The sequence below is a fragment of the Abrus precatorius genome, unplaced genomic scaffold (genome assembly GCF_003935025.1).
Source record: "Abrus precatorius isolate BTA unplaced genomic scaffold, Abrus_2018 Scaffold5, whole genome shotgun sequence".
NCBI classification, from domain to species: Eukaryota; Viridiplantae; Streptophyta; class Magnoliopsida; order Fabales; family Fabaceae; genus Abrus; species Abrus precatorius.
Genome location: NW_020874395.1, coordinates 15,404,014 through 15,424,120, shown reverse-complemented (window position 1 = coordinate 15,424,120; position 20,107 = coordinate 15,404,014).

Genomic DNA, 20,107 nt, shown 5'->3' with positions numbered 1-20,107 from the left:
TTTTTTATTCCATCTCTTAAAGGTGTATTGCAGAGGGAGTTCAAATTGTCTATTATTGTAAAATAAAAAACAATAACTGTAAACATTTAATAGGATGCATTTAAAATATTTTAGAAAAAGCTTTTCCCACCCATGCTTTCATACCCTTCGTTTGATGGAGACAATCCTTTTACAGGAATATCACAAAAGTAGTTCTTTTTTTCTTTTTTAAAAAAATTGGATTTTTTTTTTGTGTTTTTATATTACTTCACTATTCCTAACATTAAGTAAACTTCTTCTGAAAACAAATTAATCTGTGTTTAGAAGTAGTAGTTTTTAAATGATTCTGAAGTAATAAACAATATTTGATTAATATTAAGAAAATTATTTTATATGTAAAATTAATAATAAAAAAATACTTACCGACAGCGTCTGAAAGATATTTTCCCATTCCCCCCAAAAGCTTGCTGTTAAAAAAAACTATTAATAAAATATGCAGAATAAATCATTTCAAAATTTTTCGTTTATAATCTAAAGTTATATACTTTTGAAATTTTCATAAAATTTAATTTGTTTTAAAAATATACAAAAAAACTCTTCTATTTTCAAAATACATTAATTTTTAATCTAATTTTGCAGTTGCATTTAATAGAATGTTAGTCAATTATCAATTATTGTGTTAAATTGGTACTCGTACCCTTAATTCAAATGTAGATTTCACTGAACAAAATTTTCTGTATGTTTTAAGCATTGCAAAACATTCCTTGTATGTTGCAACTGTTCTGCTATTAATCTCGTGTTATAATATAAAAAATAAAGAGAATCATAAATTATTTATATTTTTAAAATAATTAAAATCTAAACAATTTGCTATTAAATAAGGGTAGTTTTTACAAAACCATTTTTAAAATACCTATAAAATTATCTGAAAGCAAGTAAACATTTTTAAAGTATTAAATAATTTTAATTTTTTATAAATAATGGTTTTAGTTATAAAACTAAATTAATTTTCTGTAAGAAGCATAAATTAATAAAACTAAAGTAATATACTCCACAAATAAAATAAGTTTTGTTTGAATTATACAAATATCAAAATGTTCTAAGAATCTTTATTTCTAACATCGAATAAAAAGTGTTAAAATATTTGGTATCTCTTAATTTTTTTCTTGTTCGTCATTTAAAAATATTACAAAATTAAATTAAATACAAATGAAACAAACACCAACTACGTTAGAAAAAAAAAAAACTAAATCCGTGAGGATTCAAATGTCTTATGTAAAAAATTATAAAAGACACCAAACTTTACTGATCAAGCCGTACAAGTATTACATCGCATTAAATATGTTGAATGCGTTAATTATAATCTAATGCATCAAATATAACTTATTAATATAGAAAAAATCTCATATATTATTTGAAATTAAAATTAAAGTTTTATTATAATAATATGAAATAATTATTAATATTAAAACTAACCTCAACTTTAGCGATATAAGTATAATTTTTAAATTAACATTAAATATTATTTTTTATAATTACAAAATTTAAAATATAATAAAAATAAATTAAAAATCATAAGAAATACACATCTAATAATATTAATTTTTTCGTTGATATTCTAAAACCAATTAACATTTGAAAAATCTTAACAATAAAAATATTTTTTAAAAAATTAGGTGCGTTCCTTAAATATTATTGATACTATTTATAAATCAAATTAAAATATCACTTAAATAGTTATAATAACGTTAAACAAAAATATTTTATTGAAATAAAACTCTAAATATAATTCATAAATATCATTGTTAACATCTAGAAAAACAACACATATATCTTGTATTTAAAATGGTGTCCATAAAAAAAAAAAAAAAATAGTGATAAGCAACGATGGGTGTGAGTAGGACTAATATATGTTAACACGTTTGGCACGCAAATGGAGCCGACGAGATGGTTTGCATAGGTGGCGGCTTTCACGGCTTCCAATGACATGCAATGCTTCATCTTCCCCACACGTGCCGTTTACTCATACCCCACTTCCCGCTACGTGCCAACCGCTTCCATCGCATTCTCACCTTTTCTTTTTTCTTTTTCTTTTTCTAAATATTCCCTGTCATATGTGCACAAATTAATCCCTCAATCTCAAATCTGTGGTTAGTAAGACCACTTCTTTAAGCATTTTTTAACTCAAATCACACAACCATTTTAAGATTATCAGATAATTATCAACGGGTTTAAGATTAGATCCAAGATCCAGCGCGACATAATTATCAGGTATAAATAACTATTCATATTATTAATTATTTCTATTTATTTTTTAGAAACGGAATGGACAGAACAAATGTTAAGAAAAGACGAAATTTATGTCTTTAAAAAATATTTATTGTGAATGCAAATATTTTTTAATTTTTTATACATTTTAAATCATCTAATACCACTCAGTGTATGTTTCACAAAATTTTAAATGAAAGTTAAAAAAAAACTCCACCGGATCAAATTGAATATGTAAATTATAAAGAAATAAAACGTGTACTCGTGTTAGTTGGGTGTAAACATGTTAAATAATTTATTCGATTAATTTATTTTGAACGTCACCTTATAATATGTTAAATATTTCAAAACTTTATGCTAAATATTAGCTATATTGTAAAGATGTTTCATAACTTTTTTAATAGTTTAGAGATGTTGTTAATAACCTTTTTTTTTTCAATTTTAGATACTGTTGAGCATATTTGTAACCACATTATTATTAAATAAATAAATTTAATTAAAACAGTTTTATTTGAATTACTAAAATTCTTGTACTGGTAGTATGAATAGTTTCTTAATAAATAAGGATAAGATAAAATTTAAGTATAATATTTGAAATATTTTTATTTTTAATTAATATTAAAAATATTAACTGTCAACTAAAATTTAATCTAAGTGATAAGTGTTTTTGGACTTAAGTATTTGTATATATAAAAAAATCTATAATAAAAGATTCATTTAACACATTTAGATGCTTGTTTAAAATCAGATTTCAATTAAATTATATAAAAATAAATAAAAATATTAATTTTTATTTAAAAAATAATCCTAAAAATATTTATGGTGTTATACTTATATATTTTAATACGATTGTTATCAGAAAAATAATTAATTATATATTAAAAATTATTTTAGACAAATAAAAAAATTAAAAGCTTGTGACAATGTGAGAGGATAACAACTGTACCGAGATGACTCAGAGTCACATGTAGGTTTAATTGACCTGTCAGTGAGGCAAAACGAAACGGTACTTATCAAGAAAAATGAAATTACTTTTTTAATATATTATTTTACATTTTTTTTTTATCGCTTTCTATTTTATATTATTAACTATTTACCATTTTTTTCTTAAATAAAATTTTAGTCTTTAAAAATTTATAATTTATCAATTATCTTTTTTCTTCAAAAATAATTTTATTTTTATTTATTTTATTAATAAATTTTTGTCATTTGTTTATATATTATATATAAATTTATAACTAATTTGAATAGTAGTTGCATACACTTCTTATCTAACAATTTTTTATGCTTTATTTTCTAAATTACCTTCTTTTTATTTTTATTTGTATTTTAAATAACTACGAAAGGTGAATAGTCAAACGAAACTCTACGTTTGAATATATCAGCAGAAATTCAGCGAAAAAAGCTTGTCCCAGGAAGAATTTAACGCAAGGCAAACTTATTAATTTATTATAACGGAGAAAAAAATAAAAAATATACTACTATTAAAAAACATTTTGTTGAAATATATTATTGAGATTGATTTTTAAATATATTTAAATTTAAATTATTTTATTAAAAATATTTAAGATATTCTATATTTAATATTTTATAATAAAACTAAAATAACAACTTTAATAATGTAAGTTGACCTTTAATATCGATGCATGACTCAAAAAGATGGCAAGATACTAACGAGAGGAACGCCATACAGCGTCATTTAGAAGCATCACCACCGCTTAATATTGTCAACATGTAAACCTAACGAACCGCGTATTATAAAATAAAAAAAATATTTTATTTGTATTAATTTAAATTAATTATATTTTCAAAAGAATTGAATTTAAATAAAAAAATAAATTCTTACTTTACACTTCATTATTTTTATGTTTAATAAGGATGATTTTTAAAATAAAATATAGTAAAACCGTATAAGTACATTATTATATTTTTAATAATTTATAATTTAAATTCTTAAGTCAGGTTTTGATAAGCATATTTTCAGAAAAATAATATTTAAAAATTGAATAAAGACGTTGTTGCATAATTCCGCATGTACCCCTAGAAATGGTTGAAATTGCAGGGAAGGAGAATGAAGGTTCTAGTTCTGGGTCTGGGCTATGACGTGTTTGCTTTGGAGGATAACTGTGTTTGGGGAAAATCATTATCATCGGGAACCAAAAAGTAAAGTTGAATTTAAAATAGGGTCGCTGTTCCCTATTGCATCACGTCTTCTGCCGAATGCCGACAGAAAAGATCAAACATTTATTTGTTTACTTTTAAATGAGACTTTTACTAACCATTGTTTAGGGTGGGGTGTTCCTTAAAATAATAACAAATATTTTCTAATTCAAAAAACTTTTAAATATATTACATTATAGTTATCTTATTTTTAATAAATTTTTAATCCGTATTTTTAAGATTTCAAGAGAACTAATAAGTATTTGCTTTTAAAATAATACAAAAGAATCGCATCACTTTTCTCAAGAATAAGTACGGTCATATTTATTCTATATATTTTTTTATATAAAAATGAAATTTCTGTTTTTTAATAATAAAAAGAAGGATGAGAAAAATATAAAAATAACACGAGATAAAGATAATTGATTCGATACAAAGATAAAGAAAAGTGATGTGTACGAATAGCAGAGTTTTGTGCAAAACAAATGTTTTTAAACAATTTTGTAAAAAAAATAATTTTTTTTATTCAGAGTCTTTTTTAATGCATGTCTATCATAAAACAAAATTTTAAATATATTTTTTTATAAATATAATATATTTTATAATAAAATATTTATAACGATATTTTTTAAGATTTAATCTTTTAAATATTAAGATATTATTTATGTATAGACACTTAAACACTCTTATGTCATTGTTATATCATTTAATTTTTTAGATATGTTAAGCTTAATTATATTTTTATTTTCGTAAATATAACATATTTTGTGATAAAATTTATATAAAAATTTTTATAATTCAATTCGGATATGTTAATAAGTTAAGATTCAGTCTTAATCAACTAATTTATTGTCATGTTATTAATTTTTTAATAGACTAAACTGTTATTTTGGTCCTTAAAAAAGTTTATGTCATATACTTTACTTTCTAAAATATTTAAAATATTACATTAGTTTCTAACTTTCATCTTCATCAGGTATTTAAATCCCTAAACCTATACCTCATTAATATGTTAACATGTCACGTGACACATGTCATTGCTTATATGTCAAAATGACACTAACGTATCACGTGTAATTAATTATGTGGTAAAAATGATGTTGTATATTAATAGTATATGTTTTTTTTTCGCTATAATCTTTGAGATTATAACTCATCAAACAATTTAGTCTATAAGATTATCATCGACAAGCATTTTAGTCCCTAAAATTCTAACTTTGTTTTTTTTTAGTTTATTTTGCTTTCATTTTCATATATTTCTTTCACATCCTCTTTAGCTTCTTTTTCTTGTGTACACACTATTCTTCTTCGTAGTTTTTCTGTGTATATACGCATACATTCATATCCAGTATTTAGACTTCACTCAAGTACAAAATCTTGAGTTGTAAGTAATGAAATTGTTAATCTATTATATTGATGTAACTTGAAGATGATGTACTGGGTTCTGAATAGCAATAACTGGTTTTAATGATGCTACAATTTATAATGGGTTAGGACAACAACAAAGATTTTACCATAATTTTTCTATCATTTGACGAGTGCAAGAACTCCAATCCCTCTTCCCTTTTTCTTCTTACAAAGCCATCAATCATTTTGCAGCTCCACACGAACCTTTTCTATCATCTTCTCCACCAGATCATTTTTTAATAAAACCTCCCCTATCTTTCTTATTTTTCTCTCTCTCAGGGATTAAAATGTTCGTTAGTGACAATTTCATTGACTAAAATATTTGTCAATAACAATCTTAGAAGCTAAAATACTTGTCGGTGACAGTTTTAGGGACTAAAATGCTCAACAAATTATAATTTTAAGGAGTAAAATTAAACGAAAATATATATTATACCACATACGACATAATTTTTGTCAGGTAATAAATGACACATGTCACTTAACGTGACATGTTAGCATTCTATTATTGTATATTAATGACGTATGAGTTTAGAAAGTTAAATGCACAATAAAGATGAAAGTCAAAGACTAACGTGACATTTTAAATTGTAGAGACTAAAATCAAAATGAGAGTTTAGTATTCTTTAATATTTTATTATTTAAAATTAATATTTACAAATAAGTTATTAAACATGTTTTAAATATTTATAAAAATCTCTTAAAACTCTAATCATTTCCTTCCAATAAATTTATTTATTTTTGCTTTATTTTTGAGACTCAAGAAATTCAATGAGCATCCTAGCAGCTAAAGAACTAGCATTTTGTTGAGAAATTTGATGTAAATGTATAAAGCTTATTGATGGAACATATAAAATCAGCAAGAACATATCGAGAAGAGAGAACGGAGAAGTAGTCAGGAAAAGAAAATAATAGACTAAAAAAAATATATTATAATTTTAAAGGATTTTTTTATAATAATTTAAAATGTATTAATTTTTTTTTTATAAATATCATTTTTAAATAATAAAATATTAAAAAATATATAACGTTAAATGATATATATGAGTTAACTCATGGTGAGTCAACTTAAAATATTTTAGAGATTAAATTTTGATATAAAACTATAAAATTTATCAGAAAACATGTTGTATTTATAAGGACAAAAATATAATTAAATTTAAAATATTTTAAAAATTAAAGAGAATATTAATAAAGCAAAAGTGTTAAATTATCTCTCTCCATTATTTATAAAATATGTTTATATTTATAGGAATAAAAAATGTATTTAAGTAGATCAAAATCTACTTATAAGGAGCTGTTTTTTTGAATAAATAAATATAAATTATTTTAAAAAAATTACTAAAAAATTTTAAAAAATGAGCAAGGGAATTTTTGGTATTTAAAAAAAATCATGAACGATTTTTAGTAGTCAATTTTTAAAAAATCAACAATGACAATCTTTAGAATTTGAAATTTTTTAAAGTGTTTTATCTTTTAATATTTATAGCTGCAGTGCAATTTTGGAGAAAATAAATTTCAAATTCCACGCGTAAATATAGCATGTATTGACAGGAATATAAGTGATTCCAAGTCATCTAATGATAAAGTTGTTTGTTTGAGTGAGTAAGCTGTTGATTTGATTAATTGGGATTGACATAGATACCCACCCTTCCTAGAAAACTTTCACGTAAGTAACTTTAGCTGCAAATATTTTAATTTTGATAAATGCCCACAGATAATTTTATTTAATTTTCCATTTTATATAGAGCCAGTAGTGGCATTGGCGGGCATGAAGAATTAAAATTTGAACTAGTGGCAGTTTTCTGGTTTGAAATTGAAAAAGGAGTGGTATGACTTAGCAGCTAAGGTATCTCGAGAGACAAATTAACTGGTGGGGTCGACATGAAAAAAATCGAATATGTTAAACAAAGGTTAGGAAGTGGTCATTATTGAAATGTGTGTCTGAATGCATTATAATTCTAGAATGAGAGGTTTCTATAATTATCAATCTCAATATGCATATTTGGTTACGAGAAGAAGCAGCAAGCAAGCTTTGTTGGAGTTGTCAATTGAGCTAATAATAAAAAAAAATGGTATTGGTATTGGCACACCCACACCCACACCCACACCCACAAGTCATGCACCACACATTTCTTAGCCCTCCCTCCACCTTCTTGATTTCTCTACATCCCTTTCGCTGTGTTAGACCACACCCACTAACCATCTACTTTTGAATATTATTAAAAATTTTAAAATATAAGAAATATTTTATTTTTATAAAACTATATATTAAAAATAGATTAGAAATGTTGATGTGATAAAGAGGAGGTACAATTGAGTGCGTTGGATTGTCCTTCCACTTGCACTGCAACTGCCAAACTACCTCTCACCAACGCAATAATAATGGCCCATCCTCAGTCAAAGACACCCTATCTTCTATCAAGGGTCGTGCTCTTTCGTTGTTATTATTAACACTTGCCCTACCCCTTACGATTTCTTCTTTTCCATTTTCAATTCCTCGTTGCCAGCGTCACATGTCACGTACTGCCAATTTCACACTAATTATTAAAGACAATTACTCACAGAATTAATTAATACTCTTCAAATATCACTTGTTAAGATGCATTAATCATATTTCTAGAATTTTCTTTTTCTTGTTTTTTTCTTGAAAGCGAAAAAATATAATATAATTTAAACAAAACCCACAAAGACTATGGAAAAATGTAAATGCAAGTATAACTAGTTATTCAGTAAATTTTCGCATTAACCCTAAAGAAATAAGTCATGTAGATTAGGTTTAAGACTTTGTTTTGAAATTTTGAGGGAGAGATAGAGAGGGGAAGGAAAGAAATGAAGTTAAATCTATTCTTTATTTAGATGTTTAATATTAAAAGAGAATAATGATGGGAGATTTAATTATATAAATGATATTATTATATTTTTTATTTTTTATTTTTTTAAAATTAATAATTTTAAAATTCATATTTTTATTTTCTATAAATTTAAAAAAATCATCACTTGAAATATTAACATTTTTTTATTTGTTTAAAAAAATTTACAAAACTTTTCCTTCTTAATTAACAAAATTCTAAAATAAAGATTAACTTCTCCTAATCTCTCTTTTTAATGCTTTTCTTTTTCTAAACACAAATTCTAAATATAGTCTAGAATTTTCAAAATTTTTACTAGTCTTTACGTTATAAAAATTGAGAAGTGCTAAATAGTTCTTTTTTTTTTCAAATTTTTTATTAGTCTTAGGTTTAAGAGTTTACTCATATTTATTAAATATTTACACAGTTATTAAATATTCAAGAGCTGTTTCTATTTTTTTAAAATTTCTTTTTAAAAACAAAAATCATATTTTTTATTTTTAAAATAAGAAAATTCTTTTTAAAAATGAAAATACATGTGCTTTTAATATTTTTTTAGGAATTTGGGCTTCAACATTTTTTGTTTAATTTTAATTTTTGACCTTTGTTTTTGTTTTTAAGTTAATCCATTCGTCATAATACTGTTGAAAATTATATTTTTCAATGGAACCATCTTCACAAGTTTGATTAATCAAATGTAACCAAAATTTAAGACAACATTTATATGCTTGTAATGAGTAAATTTTTTTTAAAACTTACCAATATCAAAATATACATATTTCGTGATTTAAGAAAAAGTTGATTTTAAAGAACAATTTGATACTTTCATTAAATTTAAAAATATATTGGTTGAATTTCAGTGTCATAAAACCCTTCAACATTTTCAATAATCATTTAAAAAATGAAAAAATATGTTCAAAAGATGAGATTCACTAAAAAGCACTTAATTTCCTTTTCAATTTAATCTCTCACTTTAAGCGATAAAATATTTTTTTATATATTAATATTAATACCATATTTTAAAAATGTCTCAATCAACTTTAATAATAATTTAAAAAATTTCAAAATTTTGACAAATTTTAATGATATTATATTTTTAAAAAAAATTAAAATAAACAAATTACTAGTTCTGCCTTAAATGTTGATTTTTTTAGTTGAGACTAAATGTATTTTTTAAAAAATTAATTAAATTTGAGTCAAATAGAATAATTATAAAAAAAATATTATTTATTATTAGATGAAGAGAAATTATTGATTATATTCGGGAGATTTGGTTTTGATTTTGTCTTGTAAATTGTATTGTGTGGCTAATGATGTGTAGCAAACTGTGGACCATTAAATCAGATTTTGCAGGAAGAAGAGAATATATGATAGATGTTGAAATATATGCTATTGGAATTTGGAGCCATACCAAAGTATCAGATTTCCATATTATTTACTTTCCATCTTTCTCACTATATTTTTTTGTCTAATAAATGATTCACAATTTCACAGTTCAAATATATTTTTTAAAAATTTATTTAAAAAAAACAAGAAAAATATTTTTCATTTTCTTCAATGGAGGATATAATACCTTCGATTCCTTTGTCCTACAGCGTTCGTTATCAGCATTTTTATTTTTCTTCAATATATAAAGCATCCACTCATATCTGTTTATAATTGTTAGTCGTTTTCAATATTTATGTTAATTAGATAAAACTTCAATTTAATATTAAAAAATATTTTGTGCTTTTTTAATTTTAATTTTGATAATTTACATAATAAATAATTAACGTTAAAAATTGACATTCATTATTAAAAAAAACTCGTTATAAATAATAATAAAAAAAAACACTCAAAACATATATGACTATGAGCTGTGCAGTTAAACGTATCTATTTGGAGAGGGCCACAGGCCTGTTTGAATCTATATATTTCTCAGAATTGATAATTATTATAAGCGATAAAATCTTTTCATAGAATTACTATAAATAATTAAGTTTTTATTTGAATATTTAATCTAATAAAAATAGTCAACAATATATTCTTTAACAAAATCTTTATTATTATTTAATTATTTAAAAAATCTCGCATATTTTTTATAATTTTAAATAAATTTTAATTAATAATAAATATACATTGAACAATGTATTACTAGCATTACTTTTAATACAACTCTTAACATAAAATTTACAAAATAATTTTAAAACTTTTGTTATAAAAAATTTAAATAACTTTAAGTATCGTTATGAACAAAATTATTAATAATGTAATATCTTACATATAGTATAGAAATAAAGTTTTTATTAAAAGAAAAAATTAATGCTCTATGTATTTTTTATTTCATTTTTAACTTTTTTCAATTATATTTTATCCTAAACGTTTTTATATTTTATTTCAATTCTGCAATTCTCAAACATTAATTAAGAAGGAATTTTTAAATTAAGTTTAACTTCATTACTTACTTAAAAAGAAAAGAAGGAATGAGAATGGCATTTATAATTAAAAAATAATAAAATAAAATTCTATACAGTTAATAGAAAGAAAAGGTTAAAATAACAATGAAAAATATAAAAGGTTAAAATAAAAATATCTAGCGCTCAGCAAAAACTAAAATATTAAATTTGTCTTAAAATGTAAATATTTATCATAACAAAAACAAAATTTATTTGATAATTTAAAGTAATTCAATATATTAAATACACACGATAAAAAATCATGAAAGAGTTAAATTAATTATATTTTATTCAATTCATAAATTAATAAATTAATTATTAAGGTTATTGACAACTGTCACTCTGAGTGCTACACTTAATTAAGGAGTTTTTGTGCTTTAAAAATAAGTTAATTGTGTGCGTGGTTAGCCCTTGATTACATAATCAACATCAATCATACCATAAAAAATATAGTGAATTAGGTGATATCGTCATTCAAATTATTTTTTAAATATCTGTCGGTGTCCAAAGGCAGGCAAGATTTTTTATATCTATCCAAGGATAAGGTCCTTATCTAGGCAGTAAATTTCTTTTAAAAATTTAACATAAAATTTAATTTATTTTATAAATTAAAAATAAATGATTTATTAAATTTTAAAAAGGGATAAGATATTTTTTATTTTAAAAAGTAAAAAATATAATTTATTTTTAATTTATAAAAAAAGATTAATTTGTAGACTTCTTAAAATTTTAGCATAGGACTACTCTAACGAATTCTTTTAAAATATTTTTTGAAAGAAAGTTTAAAAAGAAAAAGGAAAAAAAAATATCTTTTAATTTTAAATTAAAATAATTACACACCACTTATAACAGGTCAAATGAGGCTAAAGTTGTACATTAGGATACGGCCTACTTCTCAACGCATTACATTCGAAAATTCAAATAGGAATGAGTGGCGATATAAAGATTTTTCTTTCCATTTCTTTTTATTTGATTTTGCAATTTGTCATTTCGTCGTAGGTAACCTTTCTTTGCTTCGCGTTATTAAGAAATTTCTAAATTTGTCCTTTTCTTTATAATATTTTATGAATATTCTTTTTAAATTGTTTTGTTTCTTTAAAATTTAAAGTATATTTAATACAAGCTAAATTAATAAATTAAAATTTAAAATTTTATTCTGTTTTGATTTTTTATTTTACTTTTACTTATTTCTCTTTTAATTATAAAACTATTTTAAATATTTTGTCGTTAAAAATATTTACTTTATTAAAAAATTAAATATTAACAAAAAATATAATATATTTAAAATATTTTTATAAGTTAACTAACTGAAATAAAATAAAAAATCAAACCAAAATAACGACGAATCTTCTAATTTAGGTTTTAAAAAATGATAAATTTTATAGTATTTTAGAAAATAAAAAAATATTTTATATTTTTATATACGTGAAATAATTATAATTATTGTTTTTAAAAGTAAAATTAGTGGTATATTTTAAAAAATATAAATATTTTTTATTATCTGAATATAGTTTAAAAAAATATTTAATGTCTTCTCAAATTTAAGAATATCATAATAAGTACTTTCAAAAATTACTAATTTTTATAAATTTATTATTTTAAATACATTATATATTACTAATTAAGATTTATAAAATATTATAAGAGTTTGATTTAGTAATAAATAATTTGATATCCCTTAAAATTATTGAAATCACTCATTAAAAATTTATAATTTATGATTTCAACAATAGTTCTGTCTTTTTTAAATATATGTGGTTTATAATCTTCAACAATTTTTAATTTTAATGATGGCGTGTTTGGAGAGTGTACAGTGACGCATGTGATTACTGGTTTATACTAACGAATAGGATGTGATTTTATCTACCTTTACTTGAAAGTTGTTTATTCTATTATTAAATCATATATTATTAATATATTATTTTTATTAAATAAAAATAATCAAATATGAAAATAATCTTCATTATAGATTGTCATATAAAAATTAAATTATTAATAACAAAATTGAAAGTTTAAATTAACAAATAATATATAATATTAATATTTTTATATTGATTGTATGTATTAATATTTATACTAATAAAATAATGTTATAATATAATATGTTATATTATACGTATAAACTTAAAATATTTATGTTAATAATCTCTTCTAAATTATTTATTTAGAATGTATTTGAATATACATCACAATTAAAAAAATATATTTAATAAACAATTTTTTCAAAGATTCATCACACCAAGTTAATTTATAAATATTTTGTATAAATTATTCAAACATTTTAAAGCTAAATTTACTGTAACTCAGAAATTATTAATTTTTTAAAATAAACTTTACATAAACATTTTTTATTAGTTAATTAAATGAAAATTAACAATTAACATTTTAATATACATTTTTTCTTTTTAAATGGCTATTTTTAAAGAAGGTAATTTGCTTTTGCTTTTGCTTCGAGAATAAATGGCACTAATCTTTACGTCACCTCGCATTGTTCTCCAGAATCATAAAAGTTGACATAAAGGAGCCGACACATGACACAAAATCTAGTCATTTAAAAGAAATAAAGATGTAAGTATATATAATAAATTTTTAAAATCATAAAATGTTATAAAATCAAATAGATTAATAATACTATATATTATAATTTTAAAAAAAAAACTATTCATTAATTTTTATTATATATTTTCAGAGATACGAAAAAAAAGAAGGAAAGGCATAAGGCATGCACATAATTGTTAACCACTCCTTTGGAATTTGGAATCCATGTTAAAATATAGGTGCACAACGTGGACATGCTTTAGCTTTTCAAATTAGTATTAGGATCGATTGGTCAATGAGCTAGATATTATAAATCACGAAGCTAATAGTTGCAAGTTTATCCTTAGTCACAATTATAATATGGTTCTATGATTTTCTGTTGAATTGATACCTTTTTTCTTAAGATTTCGAACTTTGAATGAAGTCTTTTTCAGTGCTTATGGTTCTATGATAAAAATATAACATTTTTAAGCCACCCCTTATCCTCTTTTTTAGAACTCAGTAGCCCAGTCCCTTCCTTTCCTTTTTGAAATGTTTAATGGCTCTGAGTTCATGGATTGGGCTACTGAATAAGGGAAAGGCTCTATTGGGCTTCAACGGGTAAAAATTGAGTAGCAGAGTTTCAGGTCTTTATGGACCAAAAATTGAAGACGATATCATCAACGAAAGCTAGCTTCTTGTTAATTAATGCAAAGAAATACATAGTGCATGGAAGGGTGTATTAGAGGCTCTTAAAAAGCAGTTAGCGTCATGGAAGCATGGGTATTTATCGATTGGAGGTAGGGTGACTTTGATTAATGCCGTTCTTAATTCTATGCTATTGCACTCGTTATCCTTTTTTAAGGTGCCGAAGTCGGTAATAAAGGAAATTGTCACTATCCAACGAAATTTTTTATAGAAGGATGTTAAGGATGGATCTAAAATCCCCTGGGTAAAATGGAAAACTGTATGTAGACCGCGGAAGAATGGTGGCTTGGACATTAGGAATGTGCAGTGATTTAATTGGGCGCTTCTTGCTAAATGGTTGTGGCTAGGTGTTAACTGTTCTAGTTCATTTTGGGTGCAGGTGTTGGAATATAGATATGGAAGATTAGCTTCTTCTCTTCAGCGTTTATCAGTTTACAACAGATGTTCTTTGTGGTGGCGTGATTTGCTGGAGGTTATTCATCAAGGGAATTCATGGCTGGATGAGAAGTTTGATAGAAGTGTGGGTGCAAGTTTACACACTCTTTTTTGGAGAGATAAGTGAGTAGGAGGGGTGCGATTATTTGTAGTGGTGAGAAATGCTGAATCACGTGTATTAGAAAATAGTTTTCATGATGGCACTAGATGGGTTTGGAATGTTAGTTGGCGAAGAGGACTCTTTCAACATGAGATCTTGAGCTTTAATCTTTTGTTGGAGCTTGTGGATGGAGTTTCTATTAAGTTACTACAAGAAGATAAATGGATATGGAGGGCAGATTCTTCAGGTTGTTATTCAGTGCAATCTGCGTATTCATGGCTATTTGAACTTTTTGGTTGTCCTAATAGTGTAGATCAATGTACGGCAGATGCCTTGCAAAGGTTATGGAGAGGGAACGTCCCTCTTAAGTGTCTGATTTTTTCTTGGCAATTATTGTTGAATGCACTTCCTTGTAAAGGTTTACTGATTGATCGTGGTGTTCAAATTGATGATATAACTTGTTGTTTCTGTCATGATTTGGAGGAACTTCCAACTCATTTATTTTTAACGTGCTTAATTTCATCTCAAATCTGGTACTTTACTGCGTGTTGGCTTGGATTCTCACTGGTTTTGCCTTCAGATTTATCGACTCACTTGCTTTCTTGAGTTGATGTTGGCTGTAGTAAAAGAGAAGGAATATGCTTATTTTGGATGAGAGGTCTTTGTGGTTGCATAGAAATAGAATGATATTTTCCAATGGTGTTTTGGATAAGAGGGAAGTCCTAGATTCTATTATTATGAGATCCTGAAAATTGTTATAACTTGTTAGTAAGGGAGAAGCTATTATGTTAGCTGATTGGTATTTGAACTCACGAAATTGCATCTGTCTTAATTTTGCATAAGTATATTTTTGCTTTTTATTTCTCTGAGTAAGTAATTTTTTGTGTATATGGGTTTTGAGTTTCCCTTAAACTCTTTTTAATAAGATTTGTTTTGCCTATAAAAAAAAATAAAAATGCAAAGAAATACATTCATGTTACTAATTTAGGTTTTATAATTTTTTATTTAGTCTTCTTTTAAAATTTTGAATATTAGTTTTGATTTAGTAGTACAAGATCAACTAATTTAGCATAGTATATACCCATCCTCTGTCGGTCCAATATAGACAACATCATATTATATTACATTAACAGTTTAAAATATGTTAAACGTGGTTCAGAGTTATATTTTATAAAACATTGAATTATTATTTAATATCCCATCCTAATAGACACTTATTTATAGAATTAGAAGTCTTAAGCTAAAAATAATTATGAAGATTTCATATCTTCCAAATGATTATATAAATATATTGTTAAACTAATTTTTTTATTTAGTATTTCACAAATAGTCAGAATTCTTTAATTAAAAATAAAGCGTCTGAAGAAGTATAAAGGCAAATTTACAAAATAAAGCATACTTTGAACAAATGTCTGACATGCAACGTTCATATCTCAACAAATTTTATGCATTTCTTTCTGAGAAAAAAAATGTTTTTTTTTTATAATTAAGAAACAATGTAACATACCTTCTTCTATTTCCGCGTGTTATTTTTATAGAATATTGTAAACAAATTTAAGTCCAACACAATAAATCATGAAATAATTAAGCTTATAATTTTGTCTGACAATATTCGTTAAGTTATTAACATTGATTAGTTGTGTACAAATAACCTTAACAAGTAATTTAATATTTTAAATTTGTTTTCCAAAATAAGGGTATCGTTCCTCAATATAATTGCAATTTTGTACCATTCATTTTTGAATTTATATGAAATATACTAATAGTATGCACGCTTATTTAAATATAAATTATCATATTGATAAAAATTAAAATTTATAATTATTAATTTAAACATTTATATTCATCTTATATTTTCATTAATTTATAGTATAAAAATTAAATTAATAATACATCAAAATTAATTATACTATTTTTTTTCCAAATAAGTAATTTATACTATATTTAAGTTTATTATAATGAAAATAGGCTTTCAAAGGTCACTTTCCGCTTTTCGTCTTACCTAATTCTTTACATCGACTCAGTTTAAATAATTTTTAATGAAATATTTATAAAAAAATTAAGTTAGTATAAAAATAAATAAAACTGAAAAACTTAAGTATTACTGATTACTAGATTTAGACCTTTATTTTTACCTTAAAAATATAAAGAGATGAAACGAAAATTATAAGAAAAATTTTTAGATTGATTATATGAATATTCAAAAGATTATTTTATTTATTGAAATTTTAAAGACAGTAATATAATATTTATACGTAAATAAACTTTATTAGTTTCTCATATAATAGTAATTATGCATATTAATCCTTTATTTTTAAAAATTGCTCTATTAATGTTTTACATAACAATTTATCATACAGTTGAATTTATGATGTTAATTAAAATTTAAAAATTGTTAATATTTATTTACATGTGACGTTAAATGACACATACTTAAAATACTAAAATAATATTTCACATAAAGTTAGAGATTAATTTAATTTATTTTCATTATGTATAACAATCTTATTACTCATGACATTTCTATTTGTCTATTATCTATTGCTCCTCTTCTCATCCAGCTCTACTTCCTATGCCACATTCTCTTTCTCTTTCCTTATTCGAATCACGATATCAGAGTCATTATTGTAACTCGTCGCTGGGACTATAATAATTACTTTGTTTAATGATTTTAATCTTAAATTAAGATACAATTGCAGATGTGCCTACAAATGTGGAGTGCATCGCATTTTAGATTAGGATGATAGTTGATTTTTGTGTGTTCTCTTCATGGTAAGTGTGAGTATGTGTGTTCAAGTTGTCGTAGATGGATATTAAATTTGTGACATTTCGAAGTCTTGATGGAAAGACTAAAGAGAAGTTGGAAACTTGACTGTATGACGAAGGAGTGAAGGACCAACAAAATAATTTTAAAAATAAGAAATTAATATGCACACTAACTATTCTTTGAAGAATTATTTTGAAAATTTATTTATTTATTTATAGATAATTATCATAATTTTAAAAGTTTTAGAACAAGGCAGTGAAGGCACTTCTCAAATCTCATCACATTTTTCTTCATCCTCAATCCTTCGCCGTGAGATTCATCATGCCACCAGGCCTACCACTTAGACCACCGTGATTTCGGGCTTTTCTTTTGGAGTTTTGTATTTATTCTAAATTTAAGGAGATCAATTTTTTTTATAAGCAATAGAAATATGTTACTCGATTAAATACAAGAGTCAATGTAATCCGGTGAAAAAAATTTAACTCCAAGATTAACCCCTAATACAGGTATTGTATCATAAAACAATCAAGAACAGAGCTTAGGCATCTGCAGTGTGGCTTAGTTAGGTTGGTTATATAATAATATTTATTGATTCAATACATTTTTTATGTCTAATAATTCAATACTCATTGAAATCGCATGGATTTGACTCATTTTATGGTCAATTTATAGTGTGCCAACTGAGCCCATTTTGGCAATCCCAAATAATGAAAGTTAGATATGTGATGCTATCAAGGAGTCGCATTGTGGCAGACCATGACCACCTTTTTCCCAGACTATTGTCTAACCACCGTGCGTGAAGCTTCATGCGATATTAAACAAACCATGATATGACTTGAATAAAATGTAAAAACCTTTTATTATTTTTCTAGTATCAAAGAAACGCGTTCATCTTAAATTATTCACAGTTCCATGACTAAGACAATAAAGTTCAGTTCTTGCAGGACTCGTACCTACTCCAGCTCAACAAGAGAATCTATCAACGCAGACGTTAAGTTGAATATGATTCCAAGCGTGTTGAAACAATCTATGACTAAGCAAGGTGCTGTTCTGATAATAACTCATAGTGTCATTACTATTTTCAAACCAAAATTTATGAAAATTTTGATCTCGCTCTACTCTTCTCAGCTACCCCACAAATATGGGTTTTAAGTTGTCATTGTTCGCATATAGGAAAACAACTTTAGACCATGATTTCACGATGACCCATCCAAGTGATTTCTATTTATAGCACTATGTGTTGTAATCAACAAAATTATAACTTCGAAAGGGGTATTGCAAATTAAATACAATTACATGAAGAAAAAATTGTCACTACCCAATACCAAATAAGAGACAGCAATTCATAACAAACATGTGTTTCATTTAAGATTAAAATAAATAAGGGAAAAAAAGGTGTTCATCAATCAAGAACCCTAGCCTACTTGTCTACTACCACTGTATTGTTATTATCGAAACTTAAATTTTTTAAACAGCTAATAAATCCGAAAAAGAGAGAGAGACGTGTAGACTCATTCTTTTCTCTTGCTCGGAAAAAACAAGGACACATGTGAGAGAAACCAAACCTCGGATGTTAAGGTAGTTACAACAACGGCGCGTGACCGACATAGAATCCATTTAACTCTACGCGCCACCGCTCTCAGCGGCTTCAGGAGCCACGGCGTTTAAGTCAAAATCCTTTTTCTTGGTCTTGTCGTCATTCACTTTGCCGGCGGCGAGGTCTTGACGGTGGTCCACCGTGAACTCCGCCGTCTCCAACGCCTCCCTCCACTCTTTGCCACGCTTTCCTTTGTCATCAAAGTACTTAACCGCCACTTTCATCCTCCTTAGTATGGCGAAAAATTCTTCAACTTCTTCCTCTGTGGGAACCCCACTACCACTTTCTTCTTCTTTGAACTTCTTCTTCACTCCTTCACTCTCTTCCTCTTCCTCCTCTTCTTCAACCACTTCCTCTCTTATGGCCCTCTTCTTCGTTCTCTTCTCCACTTCCATGATGATGGTGACTCAGATCCCAGAAGGCCAAATCAGAATAGCATGGACTATATATTTGTGGTATAGTTGGTGCATGTGAGAAGATATTGAACCTCTTTGTTTAAGACCAAGTTACGATTTGATTGCTTCCAATATTCTTCAGAATAGTATTATATATGTTGCCTTTAATTTCTTTTTTCTAAAGTTAAAGACTACGTTTTCAAGATCCATGGTTTAAGACTAATTTTTATCTATAATTTGTGATTACAGCTGACTTAAAAAATTTGTAAATGATACTATGTTGTCATTAATTTTAGATATGTATGAGTGAGATATGTTTTTAATTTTGATTATAACTTTTACTTTTTAATTTAAGTTTTATAAATTTTTAAACTTTGAAAATAATTTTTATTATTAGTTATTGATGATGTAATATAAATCTAAACATTTCAAAATACAATTAGTGATATAATATAATATGACTAAAATACACGTTACTTTAAGTAAC